Below are 18,646 nucleotides of genomic sequence, written 5' to 3'. Positions count from 1 at the left end.
CTAGTCCTCGCCCTCAGAAATATAATCACTGTCTCCTGTCTCTGTTTCCTGTTTCGGTGCTCAGTGTCATTTATTCAGAGCTTCTCTGTGCCTTGGCTTGGACTCCTGTGACTACAAGACTTGGATTACTTCTAAAATCATTTGGACCTGCAAACCTGATATAAGTATTCTTTTGAACTTGATCTAACTATCTCAGTGGTATTTAACACTTCTGTGCTTTATGTATTGATTTGGTTTTTCAGACTGCAGTTGTTAATGAAATGCCATCTGTTTGTCACTGCACTGCTCTTAATTTGTTTTAACATATTTTGTTATTTCCTAACCACCTCTGATACTGGAAAAGCTGTTCTGAGTTTGCCAGAATATTTCTAAGTTTTGCAAAGTTTTTTCTACTTTTGTAGACATTTTCCTGTGTTTTAGCACTTTTTTCTGTATTTGTGAAATTTTCTCAGGGTTTATGAACTTATACCCAATGATTCCAGATACTGCAGGAGTTCTGCCTTCTGTTGTAAAGCATTTATTATTATTATTATTATTATTGTTGTTAACCGGGTTGGTCCAGCTGAGTTACAAAAAAAAAACATTTTCACTGGAGACCTGAGGAGAAAAGCTCCAATAACTTCTAAAGCAGTAAAAAGTAAAAAGAAAAATTATACAAAAGATAAAATTGTGTACAAACTGAAATGCCGGTATACAGAACAAATTATAGTTGCCACATAAGAAAGGATGAGTACTAAAAATATAAACATACAGTTTAGTCACAGTGCTGAAAAGCTAACATGTTCTAATATCTACAAGAATTAGAAATACTGCCAAGACACTTCCTAAATAGAGGTTATAGAATGTGAATAAACAGAGGTACATAGGAGGTTAAGTCGGGTGATTGCAGTGACATATCTTGCAGGTGATCTTTTAGTGTCCTTTTAAAGTTGTTGGCATGAATTATACTTCTGATATATAATGGCAGTTTTTTCCAGCTATGAGAGACAAAGTATTTATAAAGGTTTTTGCTTATATTTTTAAAGGGTTTCTAGGTCAGTAGAAAGAGTTGGAAGTAACGACAATTGGGGGTGTAATAGGACAGAATTTTGGAAAGTGATGGGCAGGTAGTGGGGTAATTCTGAAGGGAGTGAGCAATATGGAGTTGAGTGAGAGTAAGTTGATGTGGGAGTTCAAGCCAGTGAGGTTTCTGTAGGGCCAGGCAGTGGTGGGAGGAGTAGGGATGATTTACAGCAAATCTAGCAACTTTATTGTATGTTGATTTGAGTTTGTGAATAAGGGAAGATTGTATGTTAGTCAGGATAGGGGAGGCATAGAGTAGGGTGGGTAGTAAGAAAGTTTGAGTAAGGGGACATTTGGATTTGTTACTGCACTTAGGTTCAAAGATAGTTCATTTTACGTTAATAATGTTTCTCTGCTATCTGGTAGGAGCAGAAGGCTGATTCAACCCATCCAAGTTGGGAACTGTTGGTGGAAGGCTTATTGTGTGTTTATCTGAATGGCCTGATGCCTTAACTATGTAAATGTCTTTCATCCTGCTGGTATTCAAACATGGTTGCCCATGCCTTGTAGATAAGCAAACTTCTCCAGTTTAAAATCCTCCATAAGAAACACTCTCCATAGTCTCCCACTGTCCATAGCTGCTCAAAGAGCTGCCAGTTTGTGCAGAGGGCAGCACCACTGCATGTCATCTAATAGTATATTTCTAAACAGTCTCACTTTAACCTTTAATTGGCTATCCCCTACTCATTCCTATCTACACAGGATCTGGTATAATGGAACATCTCTGTTTTTGCCCTGGTGGATAAGGGCATTCTGATGCAGTGTAGTAACTGCCTCATGTACACTGACAACCATTTAATTTTAGGACAAACAGTGTGAAAGGGATGCAGATACACAATGTCACTGGAAGCTGTCACATGCACACATGAAAAATGTAAACCAGGTTGTTGGTGTTACACCCAATCATTCACTACCAACACTAAGGAACAAACACATAGACCCACATAGGCAGAGGTACTCACTTATAATATACCAAAACCTCTACGACACCTAAAAGCATCTCAGTGGCCCTGCTCACACTCAAAAAAGACAGCACCTCACACAACACATAACTCTGAAAATCATAGTAGCCCCACTTCCAAGCCCATAAGGCAACACACCACACAGCCAAACATTTTAGTTATTGGGGATTCCATTGTAAGACATACTGATGTCCCCCTTACCAGGCTAAACAAGGAGAAGATCGCATTGCACTGTCTGTCTGATGCCAGGATCTGCCAGATCATGCATGCTCTTAGGTCTTTAAAGCACAAGTACCAGTATGACACGATCATAGTCCATGTGAGCATAAATGACCTTATATGTACCTCACTGGACTATATGAAGAGGGAGATGGTGGACCTCTCTGATTATGCATCCCAGATGAGTGTGAATCTAGCCTTGAGCAGCATACTACAGTCACCAATGATGATGCCACAGTACCAGCAAAAAAATGATTGACTTCAACAATTGGTTTAGTTTCTAGTGTCACAAAAAGGAGTTCCAATATCTGTCAGCCTGGGGAGACATGATCAACAAACCAAGATGCTTTGCCATAGATGGTTTGCACTTGTCACCATTTTGCTTTTGGACACTGGCAAAAACTATATCTATCCCCATAGTGCCTTTTTTAGGTCTTGCCAAGTTGTTAAGCCTGCCAATATAACAAAAAATCACTCTCAACTTCTTAAAGGTACTGCTGCTCAATGCTAGGAGTTTAAATAAAAAACTGCACTCCCTAGAAGACTACTCACCCTGGAGAATGCAGACATATGCAGTCATGGAAACATGGTTCAGAACTATGGAAAGCACACCCGCTATCAAGGGCTACAGTGCCTTTCTACATTTTGAAACCCCTCAGCTAAAGATAAAACAATGGTACAGTTTCAGGCTGGGTGTTTGTCTAGACTGGTGAATGCCTTTTTGCATTGTTTTGTCTGCTTCTTCTTGGCTTTGGAGAAGATTTTTTCCATTTTGTTGAATAGCCTATCTATGCTTGTTGTGACACCAGTGTTCATAAAGGATGACTACACTGCTAGACTGGTCCAACAACATGATTTACTTGAGCTGTTCCATGCCCAACTAACCATAGTTGCAACACCCTATCATATCCTTGCTAACTACAGGTCCCCTAACATGAGTCTGGAAAACCACATCTCCTACCTAATCATACTGGAATCTCTTAACATTAAGCCTAACACCATACTTATGGGTGACTTCAACTACCCCTCCATAAACTGGGAGCCATATATGACATGAAATTCACTTGCTCAGAGGTTTTTGGACTTTGTCAGTGCAAACACCCTGGAGCAACTAGTTAGCTCCGTAACTAGAGGTACAAATATCCTAGACCAAGTACTCACAAACTTGGAGTGATGGTGCTCCCTCCTGGGCATTAGTCCTCCCTGGTAAGATCTGACAATAAAATTATCTCCTTTAGTATAAAAACTAACCTAGAACCCCCATCAAACTCCAAACATGTTAAGAACTTTCCTAGGGTCTACTACCTCAAACAAAGTGACAGCTTAAACTTCCAAGCCCCTCCAAACCCAGGTGACATTGCGGCCAACTCTGAGCTGTTCAAAAAAGAACTGTACAACACATTCATAGCTGCATAGAGGAGGTAGTACCTGTCCGAGTCAAACCTATGATTACTGGCAAAACTAAACCACCCTGGTAGACCCCTGGCATAAATAGGCTATTCAACAAAAGGGAAAAAAATCTTCTCCAATGCCAAGAAGGAACAGACAAAACAGTGCAAAAAGACACTCAGCAGTCTAGACAAACAAATTAGAGTTGTTTAAATCTACCAGCACAAACTATGAGGCAAAGATAGCCTCCATGGTGACATATAACCATAAGGATTTTTTTTAATTATGTTTGTAACCTCAGGAGGAAATGCTCAGCAATGTGCCAAATTAATCATGAATGGCAACACTTACACCCAGCCTGAAACTGTAGCAAGCCTGCTGGCCGACAAGTTCAGTTCAAACTTTTCCTCCCATCACCTCCTACTACACCCAAATAAATACCTGCTACCATCCTCCTACTAGTCACAAGTGCACAGCACCTTACCGTGCTTGCTAAAGCCAAAAACACTCCTGGGTTCCCAACAACATTCCAGGATGCTTCTTATAAAACTTAAAACAGAATATATCAGGTTTTCTAGAAACCCTCTTTAACCGCAAAGTCACAGTGCCATTGTACTTGGCCTTTATAAGGCCCATAATTGAGAACGATGCTCTCTTCTGCATGTACTTAACCAGGCACTTATACCAAATGGAGCAGCTCCAGAGGTTTCTCACTAAAAAAAAATACAAAGCATAAGACGCATGTACAGTATTATGCACACCAACTAAACACACTATCCCTTTACTCCATCTCATATCGTTTATTGAGATGGGGCTTATGCCTGACCTGGCATTCTGTGATCCAGCCCAGATGAAAATGTTACATATTTGCAAGAAAAATTATGCAGGGTTATACGTTGATTGACCTGAACCTTATTTCTGACTCTAACAGGACCTGCTGGAGAGACAGATTTGTATCCCAAAGGTTACCTCATTTATGAAATCAACTTCCCGTCTTCATAAAACAAACCCCAAAAAGAATTTGGAAGATGGATGGTGAACAGTAAATTCAGAACTGGGTATTGTCCATGTCCCTGATGGACATAGGCAGTCTGTAAAATGACTCAGGGCTCCAACACCCAAAGATCTACTACTGTAATACTACCCCATCCCATATCTGGTGATTTAAGATATAATACTGTCATATCTTGGGTATTATTGGCTAGGCTTGCAAAGGCTATTGTGCCATTAGCCTAGTAATCACCTATGAACCTATGTGGCATTGTTTTAGCAATGAGACAATATATTATTCCAACATGTCCAATTCGGGCACCAAGGCTACTTTCCATGATACCCTCCACCAGACCTGTAAGCTCTCAGCAAGCGACAAAAAAAACACCTCCACTAATACTTCTTCTTGAGGTTATCAGTGCAACAGCTGCTGGTGCAGAGCTACCTGATGTGGATAATAGGCTAAGTAGGGCAGGGGTTGTGGAGGCAGCACTGACAGCTTGGGACCCTGAAGTGCTGGTTGTCAGAGCTGTAATCCGTGAAGGGATGTCAAGCCAATCTGCAATGGTCCATCTACCTCTCTGTGCTGTGTGTCAGGTTTTGTAAGCAGAAATGTATGACAGCAGACCATTTTTTAGACATATAAAATATTCCCCCACCACAAAAAAAAACTGAGAGAGAAATGGTAGGGTGAGACAAAAAGAGAGAGAGAGAGAATTAAGTCCATTGCATATCACGTGACTTTATAATTTCAGACAATGAACACTTCACAGGTTCAAAGGTTCATAGGTGTGTATTAGGCTAATGGCCTTGGAGCCTTTACAAGCCTAGCCCATAGAAGTGCCCTGGCATTGTGCTGCCCTACATTAGTTCCCAGTGCCTCTATCAAGTAGAGCCACTGGAGTGATCCCCGGGGTGAACTTTCTATTATCCATCCACTCATCAAGATTTCTCTTGAAGAGGGCCAGTGAGGTGCTCTGCTTGACATGTATGGGAAGTCTATTCCAGAGCATGGGCAGTCTCTCGGTTATGAACCTGTCACTCCAGCATGTTCTGTTGATTGTGATAATGAGGTTGAGGTCTCTGGAGCATGTGGTGTGGAGGGATTGGGATTTCTTTAGATGTAGCATTTCTAACAGTGCTGGGTCAGACGTGGCTTTGTAAGTCAAACAGAGATTGCCTCTTAGTAGATGATATGAGATAGAGAATAGCTGGAGGTTTTTGAGTCTGTCTGTGTACAACATGTGTTTAAGGCCTGTTCGTGAGGTACTTTTGTGGTCTTTCCAGCTGTTGCATGTATCAAGTAAGGTAAATGCCAAATGGGGCATTATACTCGATGATTGGCCTAATGAGGGAAGAGTAGAGAGAGATGATGGCCTCTTTCTTCCTGGATGCAAAACCCTTGGTAATGAGATGTACCACGTTGAAGGTCTTTCTGACCACAGTGGCAATATGGTGGTCAAAGGAGAGGTTGCTGTCAACCTGTTTCCCCAGATCTCTTATAATGCCTTCAGTGTTCAGTGGACTCCCATCAATGTGGTAATTAGTGGGAACTGAGTTTTTTCCAAAGGGGATGATGATGCATTTTTTTGGCATTAAGCTTAAGACCATGGTTTTGACACCACTCATTGGTCTCAGTGAGGCCTTTCTATAGGATGCCTACATCACTTAGGGAGTTAATAATGGCTCCCAGCTTGCAGTCATCTGTCAACTTGGTCAGTCAGAGGCCAGAGTCCCTCCATGTTGGCCTGGACTTCTGAGAAGTAGATGCCAAACAGGAAAGGATCCAGGACCAATCCCTGTAGGACTCCACTCATGACTGGTTGGCAGTCTGACTTGGAGTCTGCTACTTTCACACTGTGGGTTCTATCTGTGAGCCAATTTGCAACCCACCTAGTGATATAGGGGTTGATGCCTAGTTTGGTGAGTTTACCAATAATTCCTGAGTGGGGAATGGTATTAAAGGTCATCGCCAGATCAAGGAAGGCTGTATAAACTGCTTTCCCCTCATTAACAGCTCTGGTGACTGACTCAAAGAAGTCAACCAAGTTAAGCAGGCATGATCTACCTTTCACAAAACCAAATTGTGTGGGATCTAGAGTTTGGAGATTCCCTATATCCTTGTTAATTAGGTCCATGATGTTGTGCTCCATAGCCTTACATATCAGACTCATCAGGCTAATGGGGGGATAATTCCCAGGGTATGTAGTCACTCCCCTTTTATGGAGAGGGATGACTGTAGCAGTGTGCCATTTGGTAGGGACAAAGCCTAAGGTGATGCTGTGATTGAACAGGGCATACAGATGTGGTGCCATCATGTAGAACACATCCAGGGATATTGTTGGGTCCCATGGAAGCTGTATTCTTGGCCTTGGACAATGCAGCTTTAACCTGTGCTACAATAATGCTGGGTGCCTGGCATTCCTCCTTTATTGTGATTGATCTTTTAGAGGGGAAGAGAGGGGTAAAGTTGGCACTGAATCTGTCGGCCAATATGTTGGCAATATCTGTTGGCTCAGTATAGGAGGTACCATTGTACAGTAACTGAGACTACCTGGGTATTGTCGTGGGGATTTTTGATATAACTGTAGAAGGCTTTGTGGTTGTTTTTAGTGTCTGCCGCAATTCTGCCTTCATAGCTGGCTTTAGAGGTTTTGATGAGGGATCTTACCTTTTGTTGAGGCTAATAAGGGAGTTTTTCCAGTCTTGGGACTTCACCTTTTATTGCAACAGTTTCTTCCTTCGGTTGTAGAGTTTATTAATGGCTGGGGATGAACAGATTGGCTTCCTGTTTTGGAGGAGAGCGTCTTAGTTCTGTTGGGTATGGCTAGTTCCATGCATTTATGTATGTGTTCATACAGTGCATTGGTGTATGATTCAGGCATCATGCATCTATTTTCCATTGACATGGGTGATGTGAAGTTAGTCACCTCTGTTTTTAAGAGCCCAAAGTCATCTTTGGAGAAGTTTTTCATGGTGGTTACTTTTGCGGGGGGTGTGGGTGAGATGTGGATTTCCATGGTGATTAGTTTGTGGTTGGATCTATCCAGGGAGGAATTGACTACTGGTGTAGAGCAATGGTTGCCCATGTTAATAATAACCAGGTCAAGGATGTTGCTTCCACTAGTGGGGGTAAGAATGAGTTGGTCCAGGGCATTGGAACTGATGAATTCCAGGAAGCGCTGGGCCAGTGTATTGGTGTATGAGTAGTTTTCCCAGATGATGAAGGCATAGTTGAAGTCACCTAGTATGAGAGTGTTGGGTTGGACTCTAATAGTTTCCAGGGTGCTTAGGAATGTGGAGTAAGAGTCGTGTGACAAGGTTGGGGACCTATAGCAGGATACGACCTGAATCACTGTCTTACCCAATGTTAGTTGTACCTGAAGTATCTCAGATGCATTATGCTGGGCTACTAGTGTGGAAGTATGCATATCCTTTATAAATATGGAGATGAGAGTCAACAGTTTATTGTGGTGCACAGTCTGAATCTTTGGAGCTTCGGTCCATGTTCTGGGGCCAAAATGGTGTAGAATGAGTTATAGCCTGGTAGTGCAGGGGTGCTTTCTGCTGCTTTAAACCAATTCTTCATTATAGCACAAATGTCGATGTTCTCCATTTTGAGGAGTGCTTCAAGCAAGTGGTTACAACATCAAAAGCAGGAAAAAGTAAGGAATGATTCAGACTGTGCACCACAACAAACTGTTGACTCTCATTTTGACCTTTTATTAGAACTGAAGCCTTGAGTATCATTATGGGTGGAATGTTCGGTTTTGGAAAAATTGATTTAAATTATGTTCATGATGAATGAGATTTAGACTTCTAGCATTGAGCAGCATGACCCTCAGATTGCATTTTTTATAGCTGTTATGGTGATAATTTGGTCTTCGGAACATCACCTAAGAAAGGTACTATAGGGGTGGCAAGAACCTTAGCCAGTATCAGGAAACCCAGGGGTGACAGATTGAGGTCTGTCAATCATGACATACCAAGCAGACAGATACTGGATCCCCTTAGAATGACACCAGAAACATAGCCAATTGTTGAAGTCAGTCATTTTCTGCTTGTACTGAGGTATCATTCTGGGTGATGGTAGGATGTTGCTTAGGGCTAGGGTCATACTTGCCTGGGCCACATAATCCAAGAGCACCTCCATGTCTCATTTCAAGTAGCACAAGGAGGTGCATCTCAGGTCATTCCCACCCACATGGACAGTGACAGAGTCATATTTGTACTTGTTGTGGAGTGACCTGAGTGCATGTGTTATTTGTCGGATACTGGCACCCCATAGACAGCTGACTGTTACCTTCTCCTTATTCAACCTAGTGAGTGGGACATCAGTGTGCCTCACTATCAAGTCAGCTATGATTAGTGTATTGGGCAAGCTGTTTTGCCTTAGGGGCTTAGGTTGAGGGGCAGACTATGTAGGTCAGCTATGTGTCTTGTGGTTTGTGCTGTGTTGTGGTGGTATAGTGCATTTCTGCCTTGGAGGTCTCTGCTGTTTAGGTAGATTTCTATTGAGAGCCTCCACAAAGGTGGGTGTATGGTTTGTGTTTTTATGTGAGAGCTGTGATGATAGGTGTTATGGAGGGCTATGTGTTGCATGTGGTGGGGTGCAGGTGTGACGTTCTCCTCTTGACCAGCTATTCCAGTCTTGGATTGAGAGTGCATGGCTTCCAGTTTGGATATATAAGTGCATCTCTTCCAAGTCTGAGTGTTGGGAGGTAAGAGGAGGTACATGAGGCAGTTGCTACACTGTCTCAGAATGCCCAAGTTCACCAGGTTAATAGGAGAAAGCACAGGGAACTGATCTTTAGACATGCCAGGAGGGATGGTCATTATTACTAAGCACTGGAGATGTTTTCTTATATATATTCCTTTTTACAGGAAAAATGTTGCTCAAGGTGTCTGTGTCTGTACAGAGCACTGCCAAACACTTGAGGGGAAACTAATATGTAGACCCTGAAAATTTAAGGATGAAGTATTTAGGCAGATATTCTGAAGTTAGAAATAAATCAAACAGTACTTACTGAAAAATAAAGAATTAGCTTGTCAAGAATGATGAAAAAGAGGACAGTCGCATGAATGGCTACTGCCTGGCTACTACTAATGCTGGTCTCAGCACAGCTTCACTTTTTTGGGATACAATACTCCTTTGCTTCTTCTCTCACCAGAAGCAAAATGTTAGCACCAATCCCAAGAAGGGAAGCAGGCCATGGCCTGTTTGGTGATCCACAGTCTTGTCCCAGATAATGCAAGGTTCTGCAGGCTTGTAGCCTTTTTCTGGTAGATGCCTCAAATAGCAACCAGACCAATCAGGTACGTTAAGCACAGACACTCACTCTCCAACCAATAAGAGTCAGGAATCAATGCACTCTGCTCCTACTCTCACCAGGATCAGAATATAAGCACAGATTCCAAAATGTCACTTATAAAGCAGTTATTAAGCTTTCTGGTGATCAGTAGTCACCAGAAAATAATGTAACTGCACTCCTTTTCTCACCAGGAGAAAACAGAAACACTAATCCCAAGATGACTACTGAGAGGCAGAATGTGGGTTCTTTAATAACTGGTGGTCTTGCAATAGATGCTTAAAGGTAAGATGAAAAAAATGGTTTATCCTAAACCATGCAGTGCACACTGGAGGAGTTAGATGTGAAAGTAGGTAATTTAAGTTTTACCTGTCTAAAAAGTTAAGTTTTAGTGGAGAGTCATTATTTTTAAAACAGCAAGATAGATTGAAAGAAGGTGGTCACTGTTGTATTTTGGTACTATGGAATACAGTAGGATGGCCAATAAATTTAAATAGTTGAAGGCGAGTGATTTAAAAAAATGATAATGTTGTGCTTACTCACACCAGCCAGTAAAAGCAGAGAGGAAGCGAGATATATGATCAAATTAACATAGGGTGCAGGCCACTGTTTAAGAACACAACAGTAACTGGGTGGAAGGGTAGACAAAATTTTTGTCTGACTCACGAGAGATAGAGCTGTGGTCTCTTTTCAAGTTTTAATATGCAGTTAAAAGCAGAACACAAGTAAAACAGTGTGAAGAAAACAAATCACAGTATACAAAATAGAAAAAGGCAATAAAGTAATACAAAATACAACAATTAAAAAGCAAACTAACCTTTCCCTCACAGCAAACTGTAACAGAGTTTGGGTGAGCCTTTCCAGTATGATTATGCAGTCTGTACTCCTTTGCCACATCCAGGTATGATGGGAAGGTCTTATTCTGTTGTACCATTAATCAAGTGTACTGCTATGGTATCATAAATACCACTATTTATTACAGTATTGCAATATTGCATACAGTTACAATAGTTATTAAGCTTACATTAAGACCCGATGCATACATATCTTGTGCCTATCTGAGGTGAGTTAACCTCTCTTGGTGCAACTTACAATTTTGCTGCAATGTCTTCAGCAGCTGTACAAAACAGAAGACAAGAAGAGACATGAACGCATATTGAATAACAGTCTTGCCTAGATACTGTATTCTGTATAATTTAATACAGATAGTTCCATATACTTACACAACTGTGGGATGTCAGCAGTCCTAAACTCATCTTTCCGTTGGCTAAGGACATCCTTTTTGCATTGGTTTGGGTCACTATAGTGGTGATAAAAATTATCTCCAGTGTGTGGAATGCCAGTTGAATTGGAGATATCTTTAGCTACTCTGTTCCAAGCCTCATTCTCATACTGAGACCCAATGTAGTCCCTCTGCAATAGCCTATGGCTATAGCACTTCATGAGGAGTGCTTCAGAAATCCTGGACTCCTCCACACCCCAACTCTGTGCTCTATATTTAGCACCATCATCTCCCACACCAGCTATGCCTGCAAAAGTTAAGCAACAACAGTAAGGATGAATTGGTACCAAATTCCAATCTCGCATTTAACGGCTACCACACTACCTGGCATTTAACGGCTAGTTAACTAGCTAGTGAGCAAACACACACAACCATGCCAACTGCATTTTTATGATGGTAAGAACAAAGTGGCACTTGTAAGCAAGGCAGAAGGTGTTTTATCAATCAGCAATGACGGTGTGACACATAGTGGTGAGGTTTACCATGTGTGATGCTCAATATATTCACACTTTTTCAGATGGTGAACACTGATAGCCTCAATGGTTTGGCTTGTTATCTTTGGTGTTTTGGAAGTGAAATAAAATTAAATTACACACTGTAAAATGTTAGTTGACCAATGTGGGAATCAAACTCTAGAGACAAATAATGCATAGATTTTAAGTAAGACGAATATTTATCAGTGCTACAGGAGAACTCAGTTTCAACCATACAGACAAACCACATTCAGTATGGATGGAGATATACTGTACTTCAGATAGACCTGTATGTGCATGACTTTAAGAACTCCTGTGAAATGCATTCCCATGAAAGAAGTATTATTACTGTTTGTAAATATATGTCAGATGGAAAGACTTTCATGAGCTGACTAATCCAGGTTGGGGTATAATACACATATGCTGGGGTATAATACATATGTGCTTCACTACATATACCGTACTAACCACAGAGTTGGGCTATGTGAAGAAAGAAGTCAATTTTAACTTCATTATTTTAATTCATTATCATAATTATGCTACTTAAACAATTGACACAGATTCAACTGTGTTTCATATGTAAATAATTTATGAGATATGCTACTTAGAAAAAATTATCTAGCAAAGCATTAATGGCACATTTCTGGCAATGAACATAATTATGATAGTCATTTGCGTGTAGTGTTACCTTCCCAATCAAAGTATTGTTAGAAACTGCTGTCTGACACCCTATTTAAAAAAGGGGTACCTGGATTGAACCATCAATCACTTCTGTGATATTTCTAAAGACACTGTACTTATATCTTGTGACACAGAGAAAGTTAAATAAATGCTTGGATATTCTCCACTAAGTACTGTCAGAGTGCTGATAGCTGTGCATTGCCACTAAGTCTGTTTGCTCTATAGAAGTCTGCCCAAATAACATTTTTTTTACTTTTTCCCTTAAGCAGGTAAGCTTGGTTGCATGACAGTCAGGAGTGAGCAAGTGCATAAAGCAAGAAACAGTAATAACAAGCATATAAAGTTGTGTTGACAGTGATTCCTACATCTGGAGTAATACATTCCCAAGTTCATTCACACTGTATGGATTTGAACCCCAGAAAAACTATGTTAAGGGGCCAAAGTCACTCATTTTCAGCTTCTGTCACCGAAACAAGTATACAGTAAGTGCACATGACTCACTCATTAGCAGTACCACCCAGTGGTGACAAAACTGTTTACACTAATGAAAATTACAGTAATAAAACATATGTAACAATTTTTATTCTACACAATTTTGTCTTACTGCTGTTCAGAGTGCTGCAGGAAAGTACGCCTTTGCTAATGTAAAATGCAATACTGATGGCAAGATGAGTTACATTTCTCAGTTTATACCTTGGGCAGTGGGCTCTTTTCACTGCCTCAAAATGCTGACAGTCAGCAGTGCACTCCACCAAAATATGAGCAAATGAGGACCATAAAAAAGCAAAAAAGTAATAGACAATTGTCAGCAGTGACACATGAAGGATAAGTAATATGAAAAGACAGGCTTGTGAAGTTTTCTAGATCTGTATATGGTGCAACCTGATTGGGCATTAATTCTGTCAGATACCACACTACCTGGAATTTGGTGGTGCTGCGGTAGCGTTGTCGCCTCACAGTAAGACGCTGTCCGGTTCGACTCCCAGTTAGAGCTTCTTCTGCGTGGAGACATGTGTGAATGGGCGTACCTTCGTTGAAGGTTGTGCATCAGGGCTGGAAACTCGGTACGTAAAAATCAACTGCCAATCATTAGAGGACCGGAGTTCCACTGTAGCAACCCCTAACCGAGAAAAGTCGAAAGTCACAACAACAACCACACTACCTGGAACTGAAGCCTCAATTCAGTGCAGTAACACAAACTCACTTGCATTTCTTATCCTTCTTTTCTACCAACTAAGGAGTAGAAAACATTAATGTTTCATTTACTTGAACATATGTACATCAATGTCATATTGACCGGTACTTTTCAGTAATAATGGTCCATGCCATTTTAATGTCAGGTTGCCAAAACTGTCAGCTACTTCTTCTATTTATTTTTTGACCATTTCCCTTCATCTCAGCTTAACTATAGAAATGCAATGTCTTGGCCATCTATTTGCATCCTTGTTTCAATGTGTAATATAGCTGGTCAGTATTTCAGGCAGATTTTAAGGATCTATGTTAAATCATCGAATGCTTGAACCCATGTAAGTGAAAGCTTACAATTTTGAATGCTTAGAACAGCGATTTTTTCCAAGGGAAAAAAATCGCTGTTCCACAAAACAAAAAAAAAATTAAAGCATTACATAAAGTGGGGGTCTTCTCCCCCCACACCCCCCCTACTTATATATGCCAACAACGAGATCGCACTACAGTGACGAAAACAGCAAAGTAACGGAAGCAGCCAAGCGATTTCTTTCCCAGGGAAAGAATTCGCTTATATGCCATTTCGCTATTTTTTCCTTTTCGTGCTTTCAAGTTCGATCAAGATGCATTCAAAAGAATGTGTCTTCGATCATTTAATAGGAACCCAATTTTAAGCAGAGGATGAACAGTGTTCTCTTACAAAGTCAAAGTGAACTTTATTGTCATTCAGACTGCACAACAGTGTAACTGAATGAAATTGCATTACTTCAAATTCAATGTGCATACAACATACACTGATATGAATACAACAATAACAGATATACTAAAGCTAATGCAACAATAACAACAGTAAGACATGTATGCAGGGCAGTAACAAGTATAATGACATGCACCAAGACTATTCCACTTACATGTCTTCATCAGTACCCAACATATTGCACAGTTAATATATTGCACAGATCAAAATCAGACAGATTTCCAATTGCACGGAATGCTAACTTGACATATTGCACAGAATGTTAACTTGGCATCATTAATATTGCACATAAGGTATGACATTGTACTTCCATAGAGTTATTGCATATGTCTGTGAAGTACTTCAGTGTTATAACGCCAGACCTCCATGACTAGTATGGTGTATGTTATTACTGGAGTTCAGAAGTCTGATGGCTTGCAGAAAAAAGCTTCTATTAAATCTGGTGCTTTTGCAAGGTAAGCTACAGTATCTGCTGCCAATGCTGTTAAGGTTGTTCTCATAGCTCTCAAGGTGCTTACACCTTTTTATTGTAAGCCTACTCTGCATGATACAAGCACTTCATGCAGACGAGTGACTTTAGTATGGCTTTTTGTTGTAATTCACAGCAATTAGAAACAGTTATGAGCCATTAACAGCTAACAGTTGTGAATACTCCTTTCTGCAGTCCTCTGGTGTGTGCATGCAGTTGTGTAGCTACCCACACCATGTTTACATCCCCCACACCAAGTGACTTTTTTGGTATTCAGGAATGCTACTAACTTTACATTTCATTTGCATCTTCACAGTGCTCAAAGGGCTGAATCTTCACTATAAAAAGGTAATGGTGTAGCGATGGAAGTGGATGGAGAGGAATCTGATTGGATGCAGACAGAGAGTTGTTACTAGTTACTTGGAGAAGATATCTCTACAAATCACTGCACTGTTTCATAGGTTATGTTTGTCCTCTGTACACACTGCTTACATGTTCATGTTTTGAATGCATTTCAGTATGAAATGGGAAAACATTCTGATGTATACAATTTTAAAATTTCACTGCTGCTATACTGCACATATGTCAGTTCTTACTGGACCTCCCCCATCCTCTGAGAATGGTGATGACTGTGCCATATGCTTTGCTCATTTCTGTTTGACTTAGGGTTGCATATATGTGTGATGTACAGAGTGGATAGGTATGAGACTGACAGTATGCAGGTAGTTTATCTTCTTACACATTTGTTTGTGTACTACCTTTCCACACTTACCTTGACATTACTGCAGTTAGAAGTTGTGTGCTATGGGGCTGTCTCTGTCTGATGCTATCAGTGCACAAACATACATGGGTAGGTAACATTTATGGACATCAGATGGCATAATTTTTAATATTTGTATGTGCTTAGATTATGTGTATTTCTTTGCTGGTGATTATGCATGCAATCATTTGCTTGTTAGCCTGGACAAAGGTATATTGTGCATGCCTACATCTGCCGTCTACCTCTACAACTGGAAGTTCCCCTTCGGATTCATCTGTATATGTCAGAGGTGCTTGCCCTGCCTGTGGTCCAGGAAATTGTGGTCCTGGCCCTGGTTGTCTCCATCGCAGCTGATTCCTGAAGATGATTTTGTGAACATGGCACATACTGTTAGAATTTCTGCACAGGTGCATGAGTCCTGGCACTGCCTGATGTGTCTACACAGCAGAACTGTGACTTCAGCATGCCAGACACATGCTATGTGAAGGTTCGGGTTTTGAGCATGATTATTATTGTATTCTTCTGTAAGTGAGTGTTTATTTCTGATGGGTGTCATGAGTCATGGTTCCCGTGCATAAACTGCAACACCCAGTAGATGACTTTGTGAAACATCACCACTAGAAAACCTTGTGTAAAGCTGTGAGGTGTGCCATATGTGTGAGTCATGATAACTGCCTGAGTTACCTGCACATACAGTGTGGATGATCCCTCAAGCATTACAGACAACCTGGTAGTTGATTGAGTGGAACACCTTCCTATTAATGAATGCCCTTCCCTATTTACCAGGTGGGGCTTTTATTTCTATGTGAGTGCAGTCTGTGGCCTCAAGACTTCAGGGAAGTGTGCTACAGCATAGAGTTCCTGTATTGTTCTTGCTTTGTCCTTTGATGTGCATAGAAAATAGAAGTCCTCCCTTGCATGTTGCAGCATACCATTAATATATTGGTGAAATATTCTGGAAGCTGAGGCCTGTAACACCCCTAGTATATGCCCTGCAGGTTTCTGGAACCTACCTGTAGTTAATATCCTTAATGCTACGCATGCATTCATTTCCACTTGTATAGGCTCTCCTCAATTTCCCTTGGGTGTAAGGGGGTGGAAGTCAGAAGTTGTAGATTTCTTGTAGTGTTTCCCTGTCAACACTATATCACTCAACTATTTCAATATCATGCAATCCATGATATGTTAAATGGATCTGAACACCCTTCTTCTTCTTGGATGAGGTCTATCCGCAGTATCAGCAGAATAGATTTGAGCCTGTTGCACACAGACATGCTAGAGAGAAGCAGCAGATGATAATGTTTCTTTTTTACTAAGTGTGATGCTGGCTGTGTTTCAATAGGTTTTGGAGGTCATGTCAAAAGGATACACCATCTCTATGTAGTTACTTTATAGCGTCCTGAATGGCTCTGCCATATTGGATTTGTTCATTAGCATGTGATTCATCCCATTATGATTACATTAGCATACTGTGATGTTTACCTCTGTTTAGCTGCTCTACATGATGTGTAGAGCCATTTAATGAATACAAAATGGCACATGATAGCAGTACAGAAATTTGCCATTTATAAATCCAGTCCAATAGGTGAAACGTGTCAATTACAATTCCTATTAAAACACACATTTAATTACAGGTTACTAAGACTGTCTTTGTTTGCTCCTAATTATTTTGTGCTCACACCACATTTTCTCATTTAAAAAGATAGACTATGGTCTGTATATATGTTTTGTGTATCCCTCATATATTTATAGTCAACACCACAAGTGAGTATAGGAAAATGCACTTTCACATTATGCCACACAGGCAGATGGTCTTTTTTTTTAAATAACTAATAAAATGCATGTATCATATAATTTCACACATAATGATTAATATTTACATTGTATTGTGTATGCTGCAATTCAGGACAGACAATATACTGATAAATTCTAAATAACAATACAAACTGTAACACATATTTAAGCATATATACATTGGCTGGCAGCAGACCACATATTGTATCTCAACTTGATAGGATTTGACTAACTTTTACTAAGCTATTTTTTATAGATATGGGGAACTTAAAGAGATTTCAGCTATCTAACTGAACACCAGAGTGATATTAAACCACAGAAAATAATTAGACTATTAGTGCATTGATATAACACGAAAATTGTAACATGATTCATTTATATTGCTGTAAAAAATTTAGATAAAAATAAACCTGTGAACAAGTTCTTAGGAGGGAGGAATCAATCAGTCTGTGAAGTTTAATAAAGGAGCTTTTTATGAAATTTATAATTGGTCTGGATTTGTGATAGCAGACAGAATTAAGTCTGACAGCTTTGTTCAGCAGCTTACAAGAAACAGAAGTAATTAAAGAGGCCTCTGTATAAAAGTGACAGCAGGAGGAGGCTGGCATCTCAAGGTTACCCAGTTTCTTGTCAGTGGGAGATGCATTAGTGAGAAACTGTTAATAGAAAGGTAAGTGGAGTATAAAGATGAACACAAGTTTGGACTGACAGGGACAGTATAATCAGCTTCTATGCCGGGTAACATTGGAGATACACCAGTGTGATGAACTGGCTGGGAATAGTTGTATTTTACTAAGACATTTAATGTTTTGCTGTGTAGGATGTTTGGGTTTACATCTGACTGTTTGGTCAGTGGATTTGGATAGTTTACCAAGACAGTCTGAGTATGTTGCTTGCTAAATAAATAAATGTTGCAGAGGATTGCAGCTAGTGTGGCCCAGTTGCACATTTAATAGCATTGTCACCTCACAACAAGAGGTTCCAAGGTTTGATTCTCAGCTGCGGTCCTTCTGTTTGGAGTCTGCATGTCCTCTCTCTGTTTTCATGAGTTTCTTCCAGGTGCTCTGGTTTCCTACCACATTCTAAAGGCATGCAGTAGGTAAATAAGGCACTCTAAATTGGCCATAGGTGTGAGCGTGTGGTGTGAAAGAAGAACTGCAGCAGGACTAGCCACCTGGCAGTGTAAACCTTGTCTCTAGATGATTGTCACTGGTGAAGTGACACTATGACCCCATATGAAAAACAGGGGTTATGAATGGATTACAGCTATGAACTGCTAGTGCATTTCAGCCTAGTTCTTTTCTCTCTTTACTT

This window comes from Protopterus annectens, chromosome 3.part1 (assembly GCF_019279795.1).
Source record: "Protopterus annectens isolate FY-2018-M chromosome 3.part1, PAN1.0, whole genome shotgun sequence".
Taxonomy (NCBI): Eukaryota; Metazoa; Chordata; order Ceratodontiformes; family Protopteridae; genus Protopterus; species Protopterus annectens.
This window is presented reverse-complemented; position numbering follows the sequence as displayed.